Genomic DNA, 22562 nt, shown 5'->3' on the forward strand with positions numbered 1-22562 from the left:
GCAGAAAATGAAAGTGAGGATAAATATGTAACAAAAAATGTCTGAAGGCAATAGAGAGAGCAGATAGCAGGAAGCATATACCGTGATGATCTGAATGCTGTAGCTGAACTGTGGGCATGCTACTAAGTTTCTGGATCTGAGTCAAAAGAGTTAGAACATTCGAATCAAATACCCCCTTAGATTTCGCAAGTTGAAATTAAAATCTGCAATGCAATTTTACATTTTTAATAGATAAACATTATGAAACATCAAAATTCTAAAAGCCACATATGTTTGCTTTGAAGTGATTAATCTACCTGATGGACTCACAGAGAGCCGTCAATTGAAGTAAAAAACAAATGATCAAGCAACCTCCTGTCATTTTCAGGTTTTTATCCCTTAAGAATGTTAGAGTTCTGAAGAAAAGACCAACCCTTTAATGTTCTTTTCAACTCTGATACTCATCTTGGAAAGCAATTTTACATGCATTTAGCCTGTGGACTCTCTCTGGCAGTCATGCACAAGTTAAAATTGGAACCGGATGAATGATCTCTGTATTTGGGAAAGAATGTTTCTAGAATAGGGCCTAGCAGAAACCGAGCAGTAGCTTCCCCATACTTAAAGTGTAACTTACCTTTTTCGTTATGGAGCCATAAAAATCTTGGAGAAGAAACAAGTGACTTGAGCAGAAAGTAAAAATTTACTTTTTGTTGGTAAAGTCTAAATAGCCATAGGTATGTAGAAGATGCGTGCATTTTATCAAAAATAAAAAGAAACATAGGGAACAAATTATATTGTGTAGAAAAAAACACCTCTCCCAAACAAGGTTGGTGTCACTATTCAGTTGGGATTTAGGATTAATTTTAGGCTTATCAGTAGTATTGCTTAATTATTTAAATTTGTACCGGTTCTAGACCCCCAAAATATGAATAATATGTACTCCTATTGTGACCAGAGATATAAAACCAAAAGCATTACCTGAGTGGCCATTGCGTAACAGCCACCGTTCTAGAGTCTGAGATCACAATGATGAATAAGACATCCTTGCATCGAGATGCTCAAAGTCAAGAGAAAGACTGATCATCACTATGCCATGTGTCATACACAAATAAGATATGAAACAAAAGAGAAATCAATGCATTTTTCCTGGGAGCAGATGATTTTGGCAAGAGCAGTCAGGGGGTTTGGGTGGGTAAATAATAACTGCTTAAGGATGTAACGTTTGAACTAGAGCTTGAAACATCAAGAGCTTCTCACCAGGAAGATGATGGAGAAAAAGTCTGCCTTCTGGATTAACACCTAAAATCCTATGGGTTAGAGCATAGTGTGTTTGGAAGACTGACTAAAGAAACTGTAAAATAAGTTGGTCCTGGAAAGCAAGAATCCTGAAGGGCCCGTGTATTACCTAGAAATGCTTTTAGCAACAAAATGCCGATTAACAGTAGCTTAAGTAATAATGGCTTCTGTTAACTCCCCTAGCCCTGTATCTAGAGGTAGGCAGTTCCAGGTATTTTCCTGCTGTTCAGTGATGTCATGGAGGACACAGGGACTTTTTTTTTTTTTTTTTTTTTTTTTTTGACTCTGCCCTTCTGCTATCCTTGATGATTTCTTTCATGAGGAGCTGATGTTTCTGGGCATCATGCCCCAGCAAACAGTCCCTTTCATCTAGTTGATCTAAACTGGGAAACATGTCCTCTGGACTCATCACTCAGTGAAGGGGAATAGGATTTCCATGAGTGTATAAGGGGTCCTTCTTTCTCTTAAATCAAGAAGTTTCTGCCTCCACTTGGAAATGAAAGCAACAGTCTATTCTCAGGGATAAGGGGAAGACAGTGTTAAGCAGCGGACAGTATCCGCCACAGCATGGTTAGGTTTGGAACATTATGTATTAGATATTTTGTAGTCACTTAAAGATTTGTAAGATGGGTGTGATACAATTCGGTTTTCATCGTGAAAGGTTCATGATGGCACCAAAGCTTCAAGAAGGGGTGACTGGGAGACTATTTACTACAATAGACATCATCAATATGAGCTAGGCACCACAGTTAAGGTGGGAAAGTTAGGATTTAATTCTTGACTATGTTAGGGTGGAAGTGCTCTGGGACATCTAAGAAGCTAATAGACACTTGGAATTACAGATCCGGAGCTAAAGAGATTTGGCAGTATGATAGACTGAGGCTAGAGACCTTTGGGGGTGATTAGAACCCTAAGACTGGATGATTCTAAACTAGAAGAGCAGGAAATGGAGACAAAAAGGAAATGGAGATTGGACCCTGGGAAATCCAAACATTTCAAAGTGTAGGCCAAAGAAGAAGGAGCTGTGAAATAAATGAAAACAAAACATATAGATGGTCCACATTAAACTTTGACTGAATATTTGGAAAGCTGCATAAAAATGGGCAAACTATAATGTGTTTTTGACACGTTGATGTGATTCTTCCAAGAAATTTAGAGGGTAAAAAGAATTTATAACATACTTTCACTTTCTTCTACTGCAAACTCCCGAAGCATCTCTTTTGCTTTACGACATCTAAAATCTGCTTTCCTGGATCTTTCAGCTCTGTTTGTAGGGCAGTAAATTGTCTACTGACCAGAAGAAATGACATAAATATCTTCAGTCCCTCACACTGTCCATCTTAGATGACAAAAGATGTAGATAAAGGTGGAAGAAGAAGAGATTTTTGGTACATTTTTGATAAAGACATTTTTGTATCTCTATTAAAAGAAACGTGAGGGGCACCTGGGTGACTGAGTTAATTAACTGGCTGCCTTTGGCTCAGATCATGATCTCAGGGCCCTGGGATGGAGCCCCACATCTGACTCCCTGATCAGTGGGGAGCCTGCTTCTCCCTGTCCCCTGCCCCTACTCATGTTCTCTCTCTCTCTCAAATAAATAAATAAACAAACAAACAAACAAATAAATAAATAAAATCTTAAAAAACAAAAATGAAATGTGAAATGCAGGGGCAAATGTAGAGTCCCATATATAATAATGTTAGTGTAAGTTAGGGTTTCTTATGTGCCAGAGAAACTCTCAACATGAACACTCAAGGGATGCCTGAATGGTTCAGTCCATTACGCATCCAACTTTTGATTTCAGCACAGATCATGATCTTGGAATTGTGGGATTGAGCCCACGTCAAGCTCCACGCTGGGCATGAAGCCTGCTTAAGATTTTCTCTCTCCTTTTCCCTTTGCCCTGTCCTGCCTAGGTCTCTCTCTCTCTTAAAACAACAACAACAATATGAACACTCAAAAGAGCATTACAATTAATTGAACTTCTTCTTTAAAGATTTTATTTATTTATTCATGAGAGACATACACACACAAAGAGAGAGAGAGAGAGAGAGAGGGAGAGGCAGAGACACAGGCAGAGGGAGAAGCAGGCTCCATGCAAGGAGCCTGATGTGGGACTCGATCCCGGGATCCAGGATCATGCCCTGGGCTGAAAGCAGATGCTTAACCTCTGAGCCACCCAGGCGTCCCTCTAACTGAACTTTTATAACTCAATCACTCCCAAATATGTCACTGCTATTTTATCTATTGAATCTACCCTTGTACCTCTTTTGAGGGAAAAGGAGAAAAGGAAAAATAGTTGGTACGTTAGTAGCTTTTATGTTTCTAAAAAGAAGGAACCTAAAATGTGTCAGTTCTACACAGAAAATGCCATAGCTTCATTAGCAAAATGGTATAAAATGAGAATACGTGAAGTTTATTCACTTTTGATGTTTTGACTGAATGATGCCCTGGCTAAAGGATACTCATCAGTGAGATGCTTTTGTCCAGAATAGGCAAGTAACTAGTGAAAGGTGCATTTTGAACTGGCTGCTTTGAAACGGAAGTCAGTATTTACTCTTCTCTTTTTCTTCACACTTCTTCTTCATTATTATCTCCTCCCCACTGGAACTGCTAATCCTTATCAGAAACAGTAGAACTGCAACCAATAATCCTCTTCCCTGAATAACAGAGGTACTCAGGTCCACATCTAATGCTAGAGAGGAAAGAAGGTCTCACCTGTTCCACCCATCAGTACCCCCTGTATCTATCAATACCCCCGTCTGCCAACTTTCTGCCTCTGGTTCTCCGGCTCTCTCAATTACACCCCCCCACCCCAACACACACACACATGAACTGCTACCAGTCACAGACTATTGCTTTACCAAAAGTAGTTTAGCCCCTTGGAGTGGCTGCTTTTAACAGCTCTTTGGAGGAATGAAAAAATTGCCTAAGTAAAGCGAAGGAATGTGTCAGGAGATCTCAATTCTAATTAACATTGCCACTGGTTGCTGTGGTACTCTATTAAAGTCACTGCTGTTTAGTAAATCAGAGATTCCCCAGACGGTGATTCCTGAAGGCAGTGGAGGACTGGGACCCAAATGCTCATGAAAATAATGGGAAAAATTGGAAGTTATGCAAGTAAATAGAGTATTCACAAAAACTCAGATTTCAATCACTGAATCAATCAACAAATAGTCTCTAAACAACTTGTTTCCAACTCTTGTCATGGTTTCTGGGGGATAAACACTCATGTATGTGCCTGTACACATGTATGCACACACACCTGCACATACACAGAGACACACACACACACACGGTACATAAAACACGATCTCGGCCCCTCAAAGATCTTTCTATGCTTCTTGATGGTACAAAACTATTGAACATAAACTAATGAGCATAACTAAATGTATTTTTATTGTTACCTGTTTGCTGTACATTAATATCATTCAGAGAAGAGAAAATTAGTGCAGGCTTGAAAACAGATGGAGGACTTAATGGAAACCTTGGTTGAAGAACCAAGATTATATCAGGTCTTTTCAAAAATAATTTTTAACATTATTAATTGAGTAGAGATGCATAGAGAATTTTCCACATGGGGTGCAGAATGTTGAGCAAAGGTGGAGGCACACCTCTCATGGTTCAGCCTTGCCAGGCTAAACTGAAGAAGCACTTTTGGCAGTAAATTCAGAAGGCCTTGGCTAAACTCTATGTGGAATGATCTTGAAAAGACCTCAGCTTCTGTATGTTCAACCGTGTACCTTTCTGCCATTTTGAGGAGGCCCAACATGGGATGCAAACTGAGGTGCCAGGAGGACCAGCTGTCACTTTAGGTGATGAATTAGGGGAAGATGCCTCCTTCCAAACAGACCTGCTTAGCTTGCACATTCCATACCTGGGAATGTTCCTGGAACATTCTTGTGAGAATGTTCCACAAAGGAAAGTATTTTCCCCATTTTTCTGGAGACTTGAAGCCCTTTTGGTGTAAGTTATTTATTAGTTATGTATTTCTACGTTTGTTAGAAGCTTAGACATGGAAAAATATTTCTCCATTGCAGAGAAAAATCTATTGCATACCAATGAACATCCGGACTGAATCAGGGAAATGCAGGTGACCTGGAAAGCACAGGGGCCTCTCAAGGGGCCAGAAGCTATTCAGTGCCAACGGATGCTCACTATGAGAACTATTTACACCAAATTTCAAGATTTAATTGCTCTTATGCAAAATCTCCCACTTTTTAAATACAGCTCAATTTTCAGGAAAAAAAATGAATCAAATAGTTTATTTCCTCTGACTGGGTAAGACCTAAAGTCTGCCAATTTGTCTTCTCTGGCTTGTAAAGTCAAACAGTGACCATTTGAGTTAGTGGAGGCATAGAACTAACCCTGAAACAGAGACGTTGGGTTATAGTAGAAGCTGCAGATGCCAATAGACATCCTGCCCTCCTGGCTTTTATTTTTCAGAAGCTGCAGCTCCTTGAGAAGGATGTGCTATTGGTATCAACAGGGATTGGAGAGTGGTGAATGGCTTTTTATTTTAAACATTTTATTTATTAGAGAGAGAGAATGGCAGAGGGAGAGGGAAAAGCAGAGGGAGATGTAGAAACAGACTCTTCATTGAGTAGGGAGCCCAATGTGGGGCTAGATCCCAGGACCCTGGAATCATGACCTGAGCCAAATACAGATGGTTAACCAACTGAGCCATAGCCCTGAGAGTGGTAAATAGCTTTTAATGATCAAGAAGTCAAGGGGATTTTTTTTTTAACTTTAGAAGAAAAACAAAGATATGGTACTCTGTGAATAGTAAGGACTAGCATCCTATCCCTTCATAGCATCCTGGTAAAGTGGCCTAGCTTCTGATTGGGAGGGAGAACAGGTGGACTAGAGTTTGTATGGTGTTGCCAGTAAGGCTGGACTTGATGCTTTACGGTTCTAAATTCAGAAATATGGAACACTACTTTAAGGGGCTCTTTAAGCTTGGAAAAAAAGACTCCCTCATGATGACTAGTGTGATCTGAAGACTAAAAGAGCCATCTTGAATGTTCTCCTCTGCAGAACAGATCTGGGCTTTTTCATGACCCATTGCAGAGAAACATTTTCCACCACCATTCATGAGTCAGCCCTTCACGTCCAAGAAGAGTCTTGTGCATACAAGTTCAGGGAAGCAAGAACATTTATGGATTCAATATCATTTAAAGAAAACAAAGAAATATGCCATTTTTCACATACTGCATTTGTCGAGTGAATTTTATATGACTAATAAAAGAGTACATAAAGTATAAGATAGTGACTGAGCACTGTGATTTGGGCATTCAGTAGATCTAGATTTAAATTTGAAATCAATTTCTTTTTATAAGTGATGACATTGGGTATGTCCCATCATGTCACTGAGCTTCATCATAAAAGATAGATGATAATAGTATCTAATTCATAGATGCTATTGAGAATTAAAGGTGAGGATTAAATGAGATAATGTATTAACACACTTAGCATGGTATCTGGAAAACAAAAGATATTAAGTAAGTACTAGTTATCACTATGATTTAAGACATCTTTCCAAATGTCTTTGTGAGAGACCAGAGAGAATCACTGATACTGGTTAATGCAAGTAAGTTTCCTGTAAGTGGTGGCATTTGACCTGGACCTTGAGCTGAGACAAATTTAGAGAAGAAAGCAATAGAAGTGTAGCCAAAGGGATCATGGGTTGTCTTGGCTGGGGATGGTGAGAGCTCTGGTTCCAACTGACCCCTTAGCACACCTATACCCCAGACTAGAGTTCCTAAAACATTTGACTTTAATTCATATTCTGATCACCACTTTGAAGACTGGGAAGATCAGGAAGATGTTAGGGCGTTAGCCAAAAGCCTAAGATTGGATGCCTGCCAAAGAGATGTAGCTGAATGGGGACCATTTAATATAAGCAACAGAAAACTGGGATTCAGCAAAGGGAAAGATGATTGAATCCAAGAGTATAGACTTTGAATACTGCATTTTTACTAGTTGATTTTTGAGAAAGATGCTTTCCTCTTGAAAATTCTGAAACACATTTACTGTACTCTATAATGGTGGAATCACTGGCTCACTTTGCTGGTAAACCTCCCAGCAGCTAAAACTCAAAAACACTCGGGATTCTGCCCTTAATATCCAGAAAGAGACCCAGGCTCAAAACTGAGAGAAGTTGAGCAACAGAACTGGGAATTGTGGAACAGCATTTATGAAAATAATCCCCGGCAAAACACTAAATCAATGCAGTTTTCTGTGCATTCTCTCTCTCTTTGACAAAAAAAAAAAAAAAAAAGATTAAGTGGGCTTCACCCCCAATGTGGGACTTAAACTCACAACTCTGTCATCAAGAGTTGCATGCTGGGCAGCCCAGGTGGCTCAACGGTTTAGCAGTTTAGCGTTGCCTTCAGCCCAGAGCATGATCCTGGAGACCGGGGATTGAGTCCTACGTCAATGGACTCATGCAGGCTCCCTGCATGGAGCCTGCTTCTCTCTGCCCATGTCTGCCTCTCTCTCTCTCTCTCTCTCTCTCTCTGTGTGTGTGTGTGTGTGTCTCATGAATAAATAAATAAAATCTAAAAGAAAACAAAGAGCTGTATGGACTGAGCCAGCTAGGCACATACCCCCCCCGCCCCCGCATTTTTTTAGTGCAAGGAAACTATGCTTTGTAATAATATTAATAAGTTAATATTTTGGTGAGAACGATTTGAGGAACTTGCATAACACTATTGTGCCCCAGTTTTTCTATCTTTACAGAAAAGATAAAGGAACTCTTACTGTGTAGGTCATTATGAGGATTAAATTTTAAAAATGCATAGAAATGCTTGGTATAAAGCTGGCTTATAATAGCTAGTAAGCCCACAGTTTATTCTGTTACCATTCAATTTTACTGGAAAGGTTTCATATTTTTTTTCTAGGACCAAGACTGAATATTTCCCTTGGAAAGTGCAGCTCATTGCAAATATGAGAGAGGGTTTTCTCTAGATACACATGATGTAACTGGCTACAGGACCACTATTAGTGCAATAACCCATGCTTCATTTATTTGTGCTCTTTCCAACAAAGATTATAGGCCAGTGCCAAGGCTGTTTTTGGGTTCCCCTGAGTCTATATTCATAAAATTTGGAGAAAGGATCAGGTGCAGGCTTTAAGACTTGGTTGTTGCATTACACAGAGTTATCAAAAAAAATCTTAATCTCTCACAGCGTTTCTGTTCTGCTTGATAGCAGTGAATGGGATTTAAAATCATGTTGGCAAGGATGTGGGAATCATAAGAAAATATTGATATCTCCAAATGTGCACATATCCTTCCGTAAATACCTGACTTGACGTTCATTCACCTATTCATTGTTCATTTATTCATTCATTCCCTTTGTATTTATTTTCTAACAAATATTTATTCAGCATTTACTCTGTGCCATTGCAGGGGCTCAGTGCAGAGGTGCAGAGTGTGCAAAGCAAATAGTAGACTAAACCCACATTCCCAGTGCATAGTCTAACAGGGAAGACAGAAAATAAAAGATTCTTATAAATCTTATGAGGGGGAAATACTAGACACGGTGATGTGATTCATTCTCTGGTAATTAAGACAGGCTTCCTGGAGAAGGTGATATTAAATTTGATACTGGGTATGGCAAGTAGGAGCTAGGAAGTGAGAGGGGTAGAGCATTCCCTAAAGCTCACTCACTGAAGTGTGGCTGAAAGGGATTTACTTGTTGGACCTGTTAGTATTAAACATTTTGATATGGCTACATAATTCCCGAACTATATCCTCTTCTCTCTCTTCCATTTCTTTACATGGTCTGGCACCTGTGCGACGTAGTTATGGTGTTAATACTCTCCTTTGTATACACACTCTTTGCAGTGTGTTTTCACAGGGTCTTATCAAGAAGGCCTATTTCTTACTCCTTGAATCTGGGGTGGCCTTGTAGCTTGCACTGACCGGTTGAATGAGATGGAAGGGACCATGTGCCAGTTGGGAGCCTCTCAGCCTCAGGGATGCTTCTACTTGTTCTTTTCCAACCCTACCACCACCATGTAATCAAACTGGTGTTAGCCTGTTGCAGGAGAAGCTACATGGAGGAAAGCCAAGAGTCTTCAGCCTTCAGCCTGCCAACCCCCAAACATGTGAGAAAGCATGCTATGACATAGCAGAAATACCTCCTTAACCTACAGCTGACCACAGATGCATAAGTGAACCCAGTTGAGACCAGAAGAGTTAATCAAACCCATTCATGAACTCATGAACGAAACTAGATTGCCATTCTTTTAAAAGTCACTGAGTTTGGTGTAGCCTAAAATAGTTAACTGACATAGATACACCATGGTCTGCTTACATTTTGCTGATTTTCCCTCAAGTGTAAATGTCTTATTATAAGGATTCTGTGAGTAGAGCATGCTCATTGAAACACAGAAAGTCAAAGTAAAAAGTGAAAATCCACTCCCCCATCTTTTGCTTCCCTCATCCCATGTTTCAAAGTGTCATTTTTAACCTTCGTGGTTTCACTGTGGGGGAGCTATATATTGATAGGAGCTGTGAGTTCTCATTTTTACTGTGCAACAAGAACAAAAAACCAATCTGGTAGAGTTCAGGCCTCCACTGTAATTTGGGCTTTGCTGGAGGATGTCGACTAACTTCCTGCTTGGCTCCCCAGCAGCCCTCAGCAGCTGTGGGCTTGAGCATCTATGACCCTCCAGGCTGTCATTCTGTATAGTCGGTTTAGGCACCAGAAGACAGTTCTCCACATCTGCTCTCCTTCTCAGTTATAATTGGGTGCATGGTTATTTCCTCTGGGAACACTGGCCGGATCCCGTTGCTAGGTTCTGCTCAGTATTTTCACACTCTAGAGTTTAACGCTCTCTTTCCTAATTCTCGTAGTAAACACATAACAGAATTCTCATTTGGAGAGCCTTCAGAGAGCAATGTAAGTCATATCCCCAACAGCCCACTTTTATTTCTCTGTGGAAAACTGTGGCTTCTGCCTGCTACAATTTGTGATCACCAGAGAAATAGTTTTGCTTGTATTTCTCCTAATACTGGCGATACAGCTTCGAGAAACAACCAGAAAAGGGGAATGTGGGGTGAGTTGACCATTTTAAATAGCCAGAGAGTGTCTTTATAGGCTTTGAATGTAAACAAACAGGATATAACATGCAGAAGGGTAATTTAAAAAAAATGATATTATGCAATTACTCTCACATTGCAAAGCAAAAAAACTAGACTACAGAAGCAGAATGTGCAAAAGAAGTGATCAAAATGAATTTTGTCCTTAAGTGAACTCTTATCTCTAGCCTAGGAATATGGTTGCTGGCAGAGGCTAGACACTAGGTATTAGAGAGGCTTGGGGATAAACTGTGTGTGTGTATGTGGGGTGTGTGTGTGTGTGTGTGTGTGTGTGTGTGAGAGAGAGAGAGAGAGAGAGAGAGAGAGAGAGAGGAGAGAGAGAAAGAGAGAGAGAGAGAGAGAGAGAGAGATGAGTCTCTATCCTTGATAGGAAACTTCCCAATGGATAATCAAGAGAGGGAGAGAGGGATATTAATGGGACTACCTGGAAGTCTCACTGTTGCCTTCTAGTCATTGAGGAGACACAGTAAAATGAAAGTGCAAGAGGTTAGCTGAATGGCCTATGACCAATAGAGCAGAAAGCTGCCTGGCAAGTAACTCTCTGGCCACTGATGGTGCTATTAAAGAGGTACATAAAGTGTGTTTCCCATGGACAAGATTAGGCCATAGAGAGCAACCCTAGGGGTGGCTTAGTCATGTGATTGCCGAGACTGGCAAAGACTCTGTAGGCCATGGTTCAAGGTGCAAGACAGGATGCCCAGAAGGCAGACAGCAAGGAGATCTCCAGGTGAGAGATAGCCAGTCAAGGGTGGCCTTCTGGGTACATTTGAAAGCACTTCAAGAAGAGAGGCGTTTACCTGTCTTTCCATCCCTACTATGGCCAGAGAGTGAGAAACATCAGCTCATGCTAGTGTACTACCCCCTGCCCTCCACCCTTTCCTTCTATCTCAGCCCTTGTGAAGACAGACACGGTGGGGACTAAGTTAGGGGCAGATGGGATGACAACCTGAAGGTGAGGCAGAGAGAAAGGTGGTCTCTTCAGTATGCCCCGAGCAGGGCTAAATGGACGAGGAGAGAAGTATTTCCTTGGAACAGAGTTCAAAAAAAAGAAGAAAAAAGAAAAAAAAAAAAAAAAGGAACAGAGTTTAAAATTGTAGTTAATGTAAAAAAAAAAAAAGTCATTTGAATTATTACCCTAATATTGAATTATTAGGTATTAGTAAGTAATGAATTATTACTTTTTTTTTTACTTGAAGAAACTGAACATTTTTTAATTATCAAAATGAAAATGAAAGTTCTGGGAGTTTGCCTAGGGTTTATCCAAAAGACAAGAAAGAACTGCCCATTACCCCACAGCAGGTTGGAACTGGTTTGTGGGGAGGCAAGAATGACACTGCTTTCTGATCACCCGAGGTCCTCTGTGTTCAAGTGAATGTTTAAGTACACAAGTTCAAAGAAAACAGAACTTGATACAATTACAAAGTGTGTTCTAAGATTATTGCAAATTATATTTACCCTGAATTATGGAATTTAAGTTTATCACTTTTATGGATCATCTGTGACCCATCTAAGATAATGCTTTCTATTGGGACACCTCATTCCGTTGAGCATCCAACTCTAGATTTTGGCTCAGGTCATGATCTCAAGGTCATGGGATTGAGTCCTGCATAAGGCTCAAGGCTCAGAATGGAGTCTGCTGGAAATTCTCTCTCTCATCCTCTCCTTTTACCCCTTCCCCACTCATGGACACACCTTCTGTCTCAAATAAATAAATCTTTAAAAATTAAATAATGTCTTAGCTTTTTAATAATGTATTAGCTTTTTAAATACTTTTAAAAGTGTTATCTCCTTTGCTCTTCACAAAAACTTGTACATCTATGGTCTGGTGTTATGATATGATTATTTAGGTGACCGAACTGAAGCTCAAGAGAAATCAGGTAAATTGCCCAGACCCATTGGTGGATTTCAGGTTTCTGACCCTTCGTCCAGCTCTCTTCCCATGATTTAATTAGACCAGGTTTCCCTATTTCCACCTCTGTGCTCATGAATTCATTAATTTATTAATTCTTTCATTTATTTGGCTTTTTTTGATGTAAAGTTATCAAGCATTGAACATGTGCCAGTGGGGGAAATTGCCATTAATAACAAGTTCAAAATGTAATTACAATCTGTAACAAAAGCCACTAACCAAGGAAAACACTCTCTCTTGAGTGTGTTACACGTATCTGGGTGAAATGGGACCTGAAACCTCAGGTGGATTAGGAACAAGAGTAAGGCAGTGTGGTGAGAGGAAGCCAAGGGCCTGACAAGGGCTGGGCCTGGCTGGCCACATCAATGATTCTGGTCTTAGCCTAAGAATGACAGGAAGCCATTTATGGATTTTAAATGGGGATTGTGTGATCAGATTTTCAAAGTCAGCCAATGTATCATCATCCTAAACCAAGGGAAACAGAATTATGAAGATAAATACACTGCCCCAAATAACCTGCTTCATAAATCCAAAGAAGAAATTGAGCAGTTTTCTCTGCTCCCTAGCCCATGAAATTCCTCTGGACCTATAACTGAATGAGGAGGTATTTATAACTGATTGTTTTGATATATCTAAAAATTAATTCTTGAGGACCTCAAGAAGCATCTCATACTTTTTTTTTTTGCATCTCATACTTATTTCTTTTCAGTAACATTGTGTGTGCTTTTTTTCTTTAGTTCCATCATCCACTCATTCAGCAAAAATTCTCCCAATGAGAACACCTGTTTGAGCAGCACAATATGCTGTGATGACAGATGACCTCTGCCTCTGAAGAGCTTATGCCTGTCTATGATGGGTTTGATTTTATACAGCATGAGGGCATTATTGCCCTGATCCAGGAAGACAGGATGCTAGACCTGGTTTTGCAGTAGTTTGCTGGGTTTTCTCTAAACCATTTATATTCTTTTTAATTTTTTTTTCTACCAAGATGGTTGGCTAAAGTTATGGGAGCCGTATGGAGTCAAAGAATTAGATGAATTTGATGCATGTGTGTGTTGGGTTGTGTGTGTATGTGTGTGTGTGTATGTGTATAAAGCCACTTATGGGTCTTAAGCTTGGGTCTTACGTGATCCAATTTGCAAAGTCAGCTATCTTATTATCATATACTATATATAACTATATGTGTGAAAACACACACACAGTCCTTTAAACTTGATTTCTTTTTTTTAAGATTTATTTATTTATTCATTCATGATAGAGACAGAGAGAGAGAGGAAGAGAGAGGCAGAGACACAGACAGAGGGAGAAGCAGGCTCCATGCCGGGAGCCCGACGTGGGACTCGATCCTGGGACTCCAGGATCGCGCCCTGGGCCAAAGGCAGGCGCTAAACCACGGAGCCACCCAGGGATCCCCCTAAACTTGATTTCTACTAAATATGTAGAATACACCACGATGTTGTATACTTATGATTCCCTGAAGATTGGAGAAAAAACACAACTTGATAGTAATTTCATTCTTATTAGAGACATTCTGAATTTCCATGTCCTCTCAGATTCTCTTGGGGAAAAAATAGTTAACCGGGCATAAACAATTCAGATAGCACGAAAGGTACCTTCACCTACTCGCCTCTCAATAGATTAATCCTGTTTGAGAACCACAATGACAATGCACTGGCTCCAGTGTGGACTGTGATGCCCGCTCCTTGTACCTGTCACTGCAGGGAGCGTGGCTCCACCCTGAGCCCTTTTTCAGAGGAGTCTTCCCTGACATTGCTTCCCAGTTGTGGGTTGTTGGCTTCCTTTGGAAAAGCCCTGTGGATATGCTGCACCAACAGTATTCACAAAGAATGCCCTGTTTCTGTGAAAAGTCTTAGTAGACATTACAAAGACGAAGGTTCTCTGTCTGACTTATGCTGGGCGTTTACAGAGACTAGTTCTGGAAGCTTTGTAAGCCGACCACAATACATATCAAATCATATTTGCACTCCCACCTGCTGTCCGAAAAGAGGCACTACATTTTTTTCCCTCCTTAATTTTGTTAATGTTAAATTCCTTTAAAGTCCGGTCAATGTATTTTTGTCTTTTTGCTGGAAATTTGGGAAAAGTGAAAGAATAGAAGAAAATGCTTTTTTTATTAATGAGAAATGTACAAATAATTCATTGTTTACACTGGATTCATTATTTTTTAAAGGTTTTATTTATTTGAGAAAGAATACAAGTCAGGGGGTGCAGAGGGAGAGGGTGAAGCAGGCTCCCCGCTGAGCAGGGAGCCCAATGTGAGGCTCCATCTCAGGACCCCAATCATGACCTGATCAAAAGGCAGATGCTTAACCACTGAGCCACCCAGGCACCCCATCATTCTTTAAAATATGGTTTAAACTAATTCATTCAATAAATAATTCATGAGTCCTTACCAACTGGCCGGTTATGTTACTCAAGGGAGATTTATTGGGGAATGAGCTAGACATGGCTCCTGTCTCCACAGTGCATGTGATTTAGTATAGGAAGAAAGGGAAAGAAAGGGGAAGGCACAGGCATGCCAAGGACAGTGGAATGGCATGATTAAAATCCTAGAGTACGAGAAGGCAGGTGGCTTTAGGAAACCCTAAGGCAGTGTGGCAAGCTGGTTATGTAAGCTGAGTCACATGTACCATTGTGAGGAGGCAGTTTAGGCTTCCTTATATTATAAGCAGAGGAGCTGAATGGTCAGATTTGCCTTTGAATAAATACAAATAGCTAGCATTTATTGAGATCTCATGACATGCCGGTTGCTGTGGTCACATCTACATTTATCTTATTTGTTACAATAATTTCATGAAGTGCATGCATTATTTCTCCCATTATACCCATGAACACAAGGAAGCTTAGAGAGGTCAAGCAAGTTGTCCATGATCTTTCAGCTAAGCGAGAACTTAGCAGCCTTGACTCAAAGGGATAATTATTTCCCCAGAGCTCCAAATGTATAAAGGCAGTTCTCATGGACTGGCTTGTGCCACATGTCCACTCCTGAACCAGTCAGTGAAGCCGAGGGTATAGAATGATTGATTGGACAGAACTGAGTCAGGTGGTCACTTCTGGAGCTTCAGTTGGGGAAGCTCTTCCTATGAGACCCTAGGAACTGGTTATGTTGTTCTCCAAAAGAAATTTAAACTGCTATGCCAGAAAAAGAAGACTAAGTGGATTCTGGACAGTTAAAAGTGACAGATGACCATGACCTCTCCTCAGTTTAATTTAAAACAATTTTTTGGTCCTGTTTAATCATTTGCTACCAAAACTTTTACCAACAATTTTAGAAAATTTTAGCAAATAGCAGACTTGAGTTATGCATAATCCTAACAACATTGTTACGAAAATAAAGCACTGAAAGTAGGATCAGAAAGGAGGAGTAAAAGCAGTGACCGTAGTAAACAAAGCTCACCATCAATCAAGGGTATTTTTGAGGGCATTTCAATTACTCCAACAGATTTCATTTATGAATGTCAAAGAATCAATGAATGAACCTTGGAGTTTGCTTCTTACTATAGATGATGAAAAAGTGCCCTGAGAATTTGGATGGCTTATCTCCGGTCTTACAGGCACGTAATGGCTTTTTTTGGACATTGCCATCGAGACTTTCCTGGGGAAGCATTTCAAAACTGGTCATTCCCAAATCCCTCCAAGTTTTCTAAGTTTTCCCTATGCTTCTTGTGCTTCAACAGGGCATTTTCCTGTTTCATTTTTTATTTGTTTTTAAATACTCCAATGGCATTTTAACTGCATTAAAAAAATTACTTTTTTTAAGAGAACTCTTTGGGCCCTTTGGAGTCTTATATAAAGTGACTGTTCTCAAAATCTTCCATCTTGGGACCTCTTATGTTTTTAAAACCTATTGAGAATCCCAGAGAGCTCTCCTGGAGCTGGAAGTTAAGTCTAACATAAGGGTGAAATATAATAATATTTATCATATCAGAAATTAAAATTGAGAATTAAAATATTATTCCTCAATAATAAATCCATTCTATGTTAGCATAAGTAACATTTTTCACGAAAAATAGCTATATTTCCTAAATTATAACAAATAGTGATGAGATTAGAAATTGTTTTACAGTTTGCAAATCTCTTTAATGTCTGACTTAATCAAGCATAGATTCTTATATCTGCTTTGGAGTCAATCTGTTGTGATATGTTGCTTTGGTTATTCTGTATGTTAGTAAATTGAACACCAATAAAAAAATAAATAAATAAATAAATAAATAAATAAATAAAAATGCAAAAAAAAAAATAAAATAAAATACATGAAGGAAATATGGCTTTGTACAGATGTGTAACTGAAAAAAGGAGGAATATTTTAATACCCTTTTCATATAGTTGTGTATATTCTTCTGTAATATCCTGCCCAAACTCAACAAATAGCAGTTTCACAAGGGTTAATTACATATCAATAAACTCATCATGCTCTGTTACATTAAAATACATTGGTCTATCTTGCACTTGAAATGGATCTTTTGTCCATGCATGATTTATAACATCATGCTTTTAGAAAGCATCAGTTCACAAAGTCATGCAAATCTTCCATATGTTGACATATTTCATTATAAAAATCAATACAGAACATTAATTAACATCACTGCTGATCTCACAAGAAAAGTCTTTAAGTATTAGGATGCTGTCAAGCTCACAGTGGTATATACAAGTTTTTCAAAATTTTAGTTCCTGCTTGAAAGCTCAGATTTGTCATTGCCCACAAATTCTTGTCTTCCTTAAAGCAATAGACTTACTTCATTCATTTTTGAGAAAATATCCACCATATATTCAAGTCCGCATGGCAATGAAAAATACATGGCTACTAGTACAGTTTGGTGCTGTTGCTTTGATGTGCTAAGGTAACAGCAGAGTTATCCAGCATTATTTTTAGACATTTAGTGAATTTGTCAACACAGTGGGAAAAGCAAATAACTTCTTACTTAGTACTTTTTTCAAAACCTGAGGTTTTGACCTCAGATTACCACCCCCTCACAGGATGTTAGAGATCTCCAGCAGTTCTGCTATAGTGTGAACAAATATGGCCATTATTGGAGATCACATTGAGGTTCCCTGCCCTGGTGGACTTGACCATGCATGCTCTTAGATAAGTCTTATTCCTAGGCACATATTGCTTATTTATGTTTATAACAGACAGTGGTTCAAAGCAGAAGCATAGGTCCATGGTCATTGAAATAAAATCTGCTATAAGGACCATACACATCATATTGGACCAAATTTTGTCTCAAGATGCTTGCTCTTAAATAAACCACAAAAGCCAATGGTATAGATAGAAGATGTTATTAGTATTACATTCAGTTTTGATTTTCATTTGTTAGGAATAGTTTTTAGGTTAATAAGGTAGGTGATATTTAAATTTAAACTTGGTTTTCTTCTCTTTTATTTTGTTATTTAGAAGTGAAATATAACATTTTAAAAATAGGTTATTTTTCCCATGTTTTTATTCCTTTTTTTTTTTTCCATGTTTTTATTCCTAATATCAGTGATGAAAGGATTTTATTCTATTTTTGCCTGTTCATTTATTCTATTTTTTTAAAGATTTTATTTATTTATTCATGAGAGACACACACACACACACAGAGGGAGAGGCAGAGACACGGGCAGAGGGAAAAGCAGGCTCCATGCAGGGAGCCCGATGTGGGATTTGCTCCCGGGACTCCAGGATCACGCCCTGGGCTGAAGGCAGGTGCCAAACCGCTGAGCCACCTAGGGATCCCCCATTTATTCTATTTTTGATGCCATAACACATAGTGAAATTTCCATCCCCATGGTAATAAACATTTGTGATACAAATCATGATAGGTCTTTTTGAATTCATATCTTGGTAGATGGATTTTCTTTATGTAATGACTTTAAGGGGCATGCATTAACCATGTTAAATGGTTAAAATACGTTGCTTCATACACACATATGATGATTTTATTTTAATGTGAAATGAAGTGTTTTTGAAGACAAAAGCACCTTTCTCATATTCAGCTAAAGTGATAGAAATCTAAGGGTCTTTCAGAAATTATATATTAAAATAAAAGAGGCAGTCAAAGCCCTAAAATGTTAATGCTTCACTGCGCTATGATGCCATGTAAGAAACCAACCATGCATTTCAGTATCTAGGGCATTCCTGAGTGGTAGATAGTACAATTTACATAAATAGGCATACCTGTTTATGTAAACAGGTAAGTCTCTATACATAAACAGGCATACCTAAATCTACTTTTGTGTGATCCTCTTCCTCCTCTATTCAACAGATCTTACAATTATACTATGTCCACCACTGGATCATAAACTCCACTTATCATGTCTCCACCTCACTTTTCTTTGGATTTTAGATCTTCACCAAAATTCCAGTATTTCCAAGAAGAATTACCAATCAGTCCAACATCAATAGTTTTACTCTCTGGACCTTCAAATAACACCAGGACCTTGGTCCATGACTATGGGATACTAGGATTCATTCAAAGCTACACAAGTCTTATTCAGAGGAAAGCTCCATGGAAAGCTGGAGAGAGACTATCTACCCACAGGGTAGATTTTTGCAGCCTGCTGATTTTCTTTCTCTGGTCACACAATGATTCTAATTTTTTCCTCTTTTCAGCATCATACTGACAATGCCAAAGCCTATGAGTTTCTCAGGGACCTACAGAAATACTGGGTATTAAAAATAAATAGTAGCACCAAAATTCCAAAAGAAACTGTCAGATTAACATTAATGTATATTTAATTAAATCACTACAAACTGTAACACTAGGTTCACTTAATTAATTGCTAAATTTAGTATTAAAACAATTCCATTACCTTTGAAAACAATTTCTAGATTAGATCGTATTATGCTGCAAGAATTCCTGAGTGTGCTTGATGACTGCCTAGAAATCATAACCAGTCATCAATTAATTGGATTATTCACAGTCCAATAATTTCTGAAGCCAAATTATAAAAATGCGTTCAAATTATATACAGGACAAATTACACTTAATATGGGACTCAAGGGCATCTTACATGTTTACTGTGATGTATGATAGAAGCTTTAAAACAAAGTGGGATCCATGAAGGTTTTAACATAGCCCTGGCAAAAGTACCTCTTATTATTTAGACACCTGCTTATCTCAAATAGCGTATGTGTTATCTCCACCCCCCCCCCCCCAAAAAAAAATGCCTTCCCTAGAGTTTGTAATAAGCATACTTCGGTGTATTTTTTAAAGGCCCATGACTTCCATGTAGCCTTAAGTCATTGATTAGAAACTTTCATCAACATGACTGATTAGGGGGAATCACAATATGTCTCTGCTACTACAGAAAAATGTTGTGTATTAAGGAAAAAAAACAAGATAGAGGAAAGATATATCTCTGCATTTGACTGATTTTATTTCTTTGATGCTAGATGAAAGGATTTTCTCTGGTGAAAATGCACTAATCTCCTATTGCTGTGTAGATGCAGAGGTTGAGAAGAGTCATTTGTCTTTACTTTCTGAAAGCAAAGAGAACTCTAAAACTCACAGTGATAGCAGTGGATGCCTTGGAGATTATCCTGTAACAATACCAAGGACATGATTTTGAAGAGAAATCCAATTCACCTTAATGGGAAGATGAAAAATGATTGAGAAATTACTATCTTTAAAACAAACAAAAACGGTGATAAGTTATATCCACTAAGAATAAAAAGAAAGAAATATTAAGTCACACAGTTCACTGGATACTTACTTAATGCAAACTTTAAGATGATCATGAGTTATTACTCTGGAAACATCCCATGATAATATTTTGATAATGGTTTATTCTAAAAAGGTAAAATTAGTGTTTTTCCTTTCCTTTTTTCTTTTTCTGTCTTTTCCTTTCTTTTTCTTTTCTCTTTTCTCTTTTTTTAATTTTCTTTTATTCTCTTTTTCTATCTCTTTTGTTCTTTTTCTCTCTCTTTCTCTTTTTCTTTCATCCCTCCCTTCCTGCCTCCCCTTTCTTTTTCTGTTCTTGCTTTTCCCCTCTGAGTCTCTTTCTTTCTTAATCTACTACCTTATTCTATTCCTTCTTGTTCTCTTTTACACTTGATCTTCATGGAAATTTCATAAAGAATATCAACTGTTACTTCTAGGATGATGATTGATAGAGTTTACAAACCAAGAGGTTTTCCTTGGGTGTAGGAATAACAGGTGCCTTTAGTACATCATTAAACTCTTAACGGAATGGAATGAGTTTTTTGGGGGGAAATAAAATTCTAACAAAAATCTCTTATGAGGCACAAGTCTCCAAAAAGTCTTGGCAATTTTTATGTTAGTAGAATTTATGAACATTTATTGTTTTTAGAGTCATGGTTCCTAAGCTTCCCTGTTTGAGGCTCAAAACAGAGTATTTCCAAGAGTAAGGGAGCTGGACAATCTAACTTCTATGACACAGCCCTAAAGAATCTCTGTGAGGCTTGGTTATAATCAGAATCTTTTCTAGGATTTTTTAAGACTTCTTTGGACAATTCTTTGTCAAAGGAACCTTGCTGGATGCAACATCATAAAGAATTGTTTCACCAACCTGGTCCCATAGATACCATAATAAATTTGAAACGTGTTTAAGAACTATGTAAAACTGAAAGAAGAGCCAGAATGAATGAGGTAAAGATAAACTCAAACTTCACAATTTTAAAAATGTCCCTACAACATGATATCACTAAGTCGCAATATTATGCAGTGTGCATGTGGGTTTGTATTTGCCTGTGTAAGCATGTGTACATAATGAATTTCATAATGCTAGTCTGCTGCTGTAGGTAGAATCATAACCCATATGAGCCATGTTGAGATCGAACAGTTGACTCTAGTGTAATCTCAACTTTAGAGCTAACCCATAGGGTCGTTGGCTAGTAGTGTAAAGGCCATGTGTAGTGGGGACTTAATGGCTTATATTGCAGTACCCAAGGGAACTTGATGAGCTGAGACATACTCTGGATTGATGTCCAATGGGGGTAAAGCAAAGTCTTTCCAGGTCATAATGAAATGGGGAGTTTGCGTGGATTTTGGTACAACTCAGTCTGTTCACTAGAGATATGAGTGTCTACATTTGAAAGAGGCTGGTTAAGTCAAAATCTGACTAGAAACCTGGCAGGAGAAATTAATCCCTAGGTATATTGGATCACGTAAAAGGGCTTCAGTTGTGTCACTCATCAGATAATCTCTTTAACATAAACTTGAAAAGGACTTTAAGTAAAGAAATACTCTTTGCCATCCTTTCTTAGGAAAAAAATATTGAATTTTCTGGCTCTGTGTAACTGACTGTGTTACCACAGTAAAGGGATATATGGAAACATTGGCTTCATCATAAAAACATGTCAATCAGGATTCTGATGGATGCTTTACCTGTTATTTTATATAACAAAAGATGATTTTCTAAGGTATGAAAGGATTTACAACTTCTGGGAAATGAGATTAATTTCTCAGTGATAGTGATGGTTTGTGTCACTGTATGATAATTCTTATATTTAAACACTTTTCAAGAGTGGGTGAGTAGACATGCCTGGCTATTAAGACAAGGCCTTTCCCCCATTGAACATCAATCCAGAGCATGTTTCAGCTCATCAAGCCCCTTTGGATACTGCAATGGAGCACGTGACTCAGTGGAGCATGTGACTCTTAATCGCAAGTTCATGAGTTCAAGCCCCACATTGGGCCTGGAAGCTACTTAAAAATAAATAAATAAATAAATAAATAAATAAATAAATAAATAAATAATGAGCAGCTACTGGAATCATCTGCATAAAACTGAGGAAGGGAGAATTTCCAACCCTCATGCTTCCTCTGAAATGGACCCTGGAAGGTCCCGAACCTTTGAATGAGAACCACTGCCTTCATAAGTAGGAGAGCTAAGCTTTGTACCCAGGTCTTAAAACATATTCTATGTTATTTTTGTTGCTTTCATTCATTTTTAGGAGTTGCACTGACCTCTTCTAGGTTAAATTGAATATTTTCAGTGAAAAGGATAAAACGTATTAATCGAGCCCTTGCTGTGTGGTCCCCACCATGATAAATGTTCCAAGCCGCAAGCACTGCAAACACTGTATAAGTGATAAGGCAGTTTCAGGAGAGAAATTGGGATGCTTGGCAGTAGGGAAGGACTCATTGAAGTTGTCTTTGGAAATGGGTAGGACTTAGTCTGATGAAAGTCCACACAAGGGCACACCTGAGGTGAAGGACAGAAGCAGGATTAAATGCAGAACTGAGAAGGGAGACAGTTGTGTGCATTTTGGAGAGCAGAAGCGTGGACACAGTGGATCCGATC

General features: G+C 38.6%; 1 protein-coding gene across 4 annotated transcripts in view; it reads left to right on the forward strand.

Moving 5' to 3' along the window:
* NYAP2 (neuronal tyrosine-phosphorylated phosphoinositide-3-kinase adaptor 2) overlaps positions 1-22562 on the forward strand; it is a 260678-nt gene that overhangs the window by 189807 nt on the left and 48309 nt on the right. The window lies entirely within an intron of this gene.

The sequence above is a fragment of the Canis lupus genome, chromosome 25 (genome assembly GCF_003254725.2).
Source record: "Canis lupus dingo isolate Sandy chromosome 25, ASM325472v2, whole genome shotgun sequence".
In the NCBI taxonomy this organism is placed as follows: domain Eukaryota; kingdom Metazoa; phylum Chordata; class Mammalia; order Carnivora; family Canidae; genus Canis; species Canis lupus.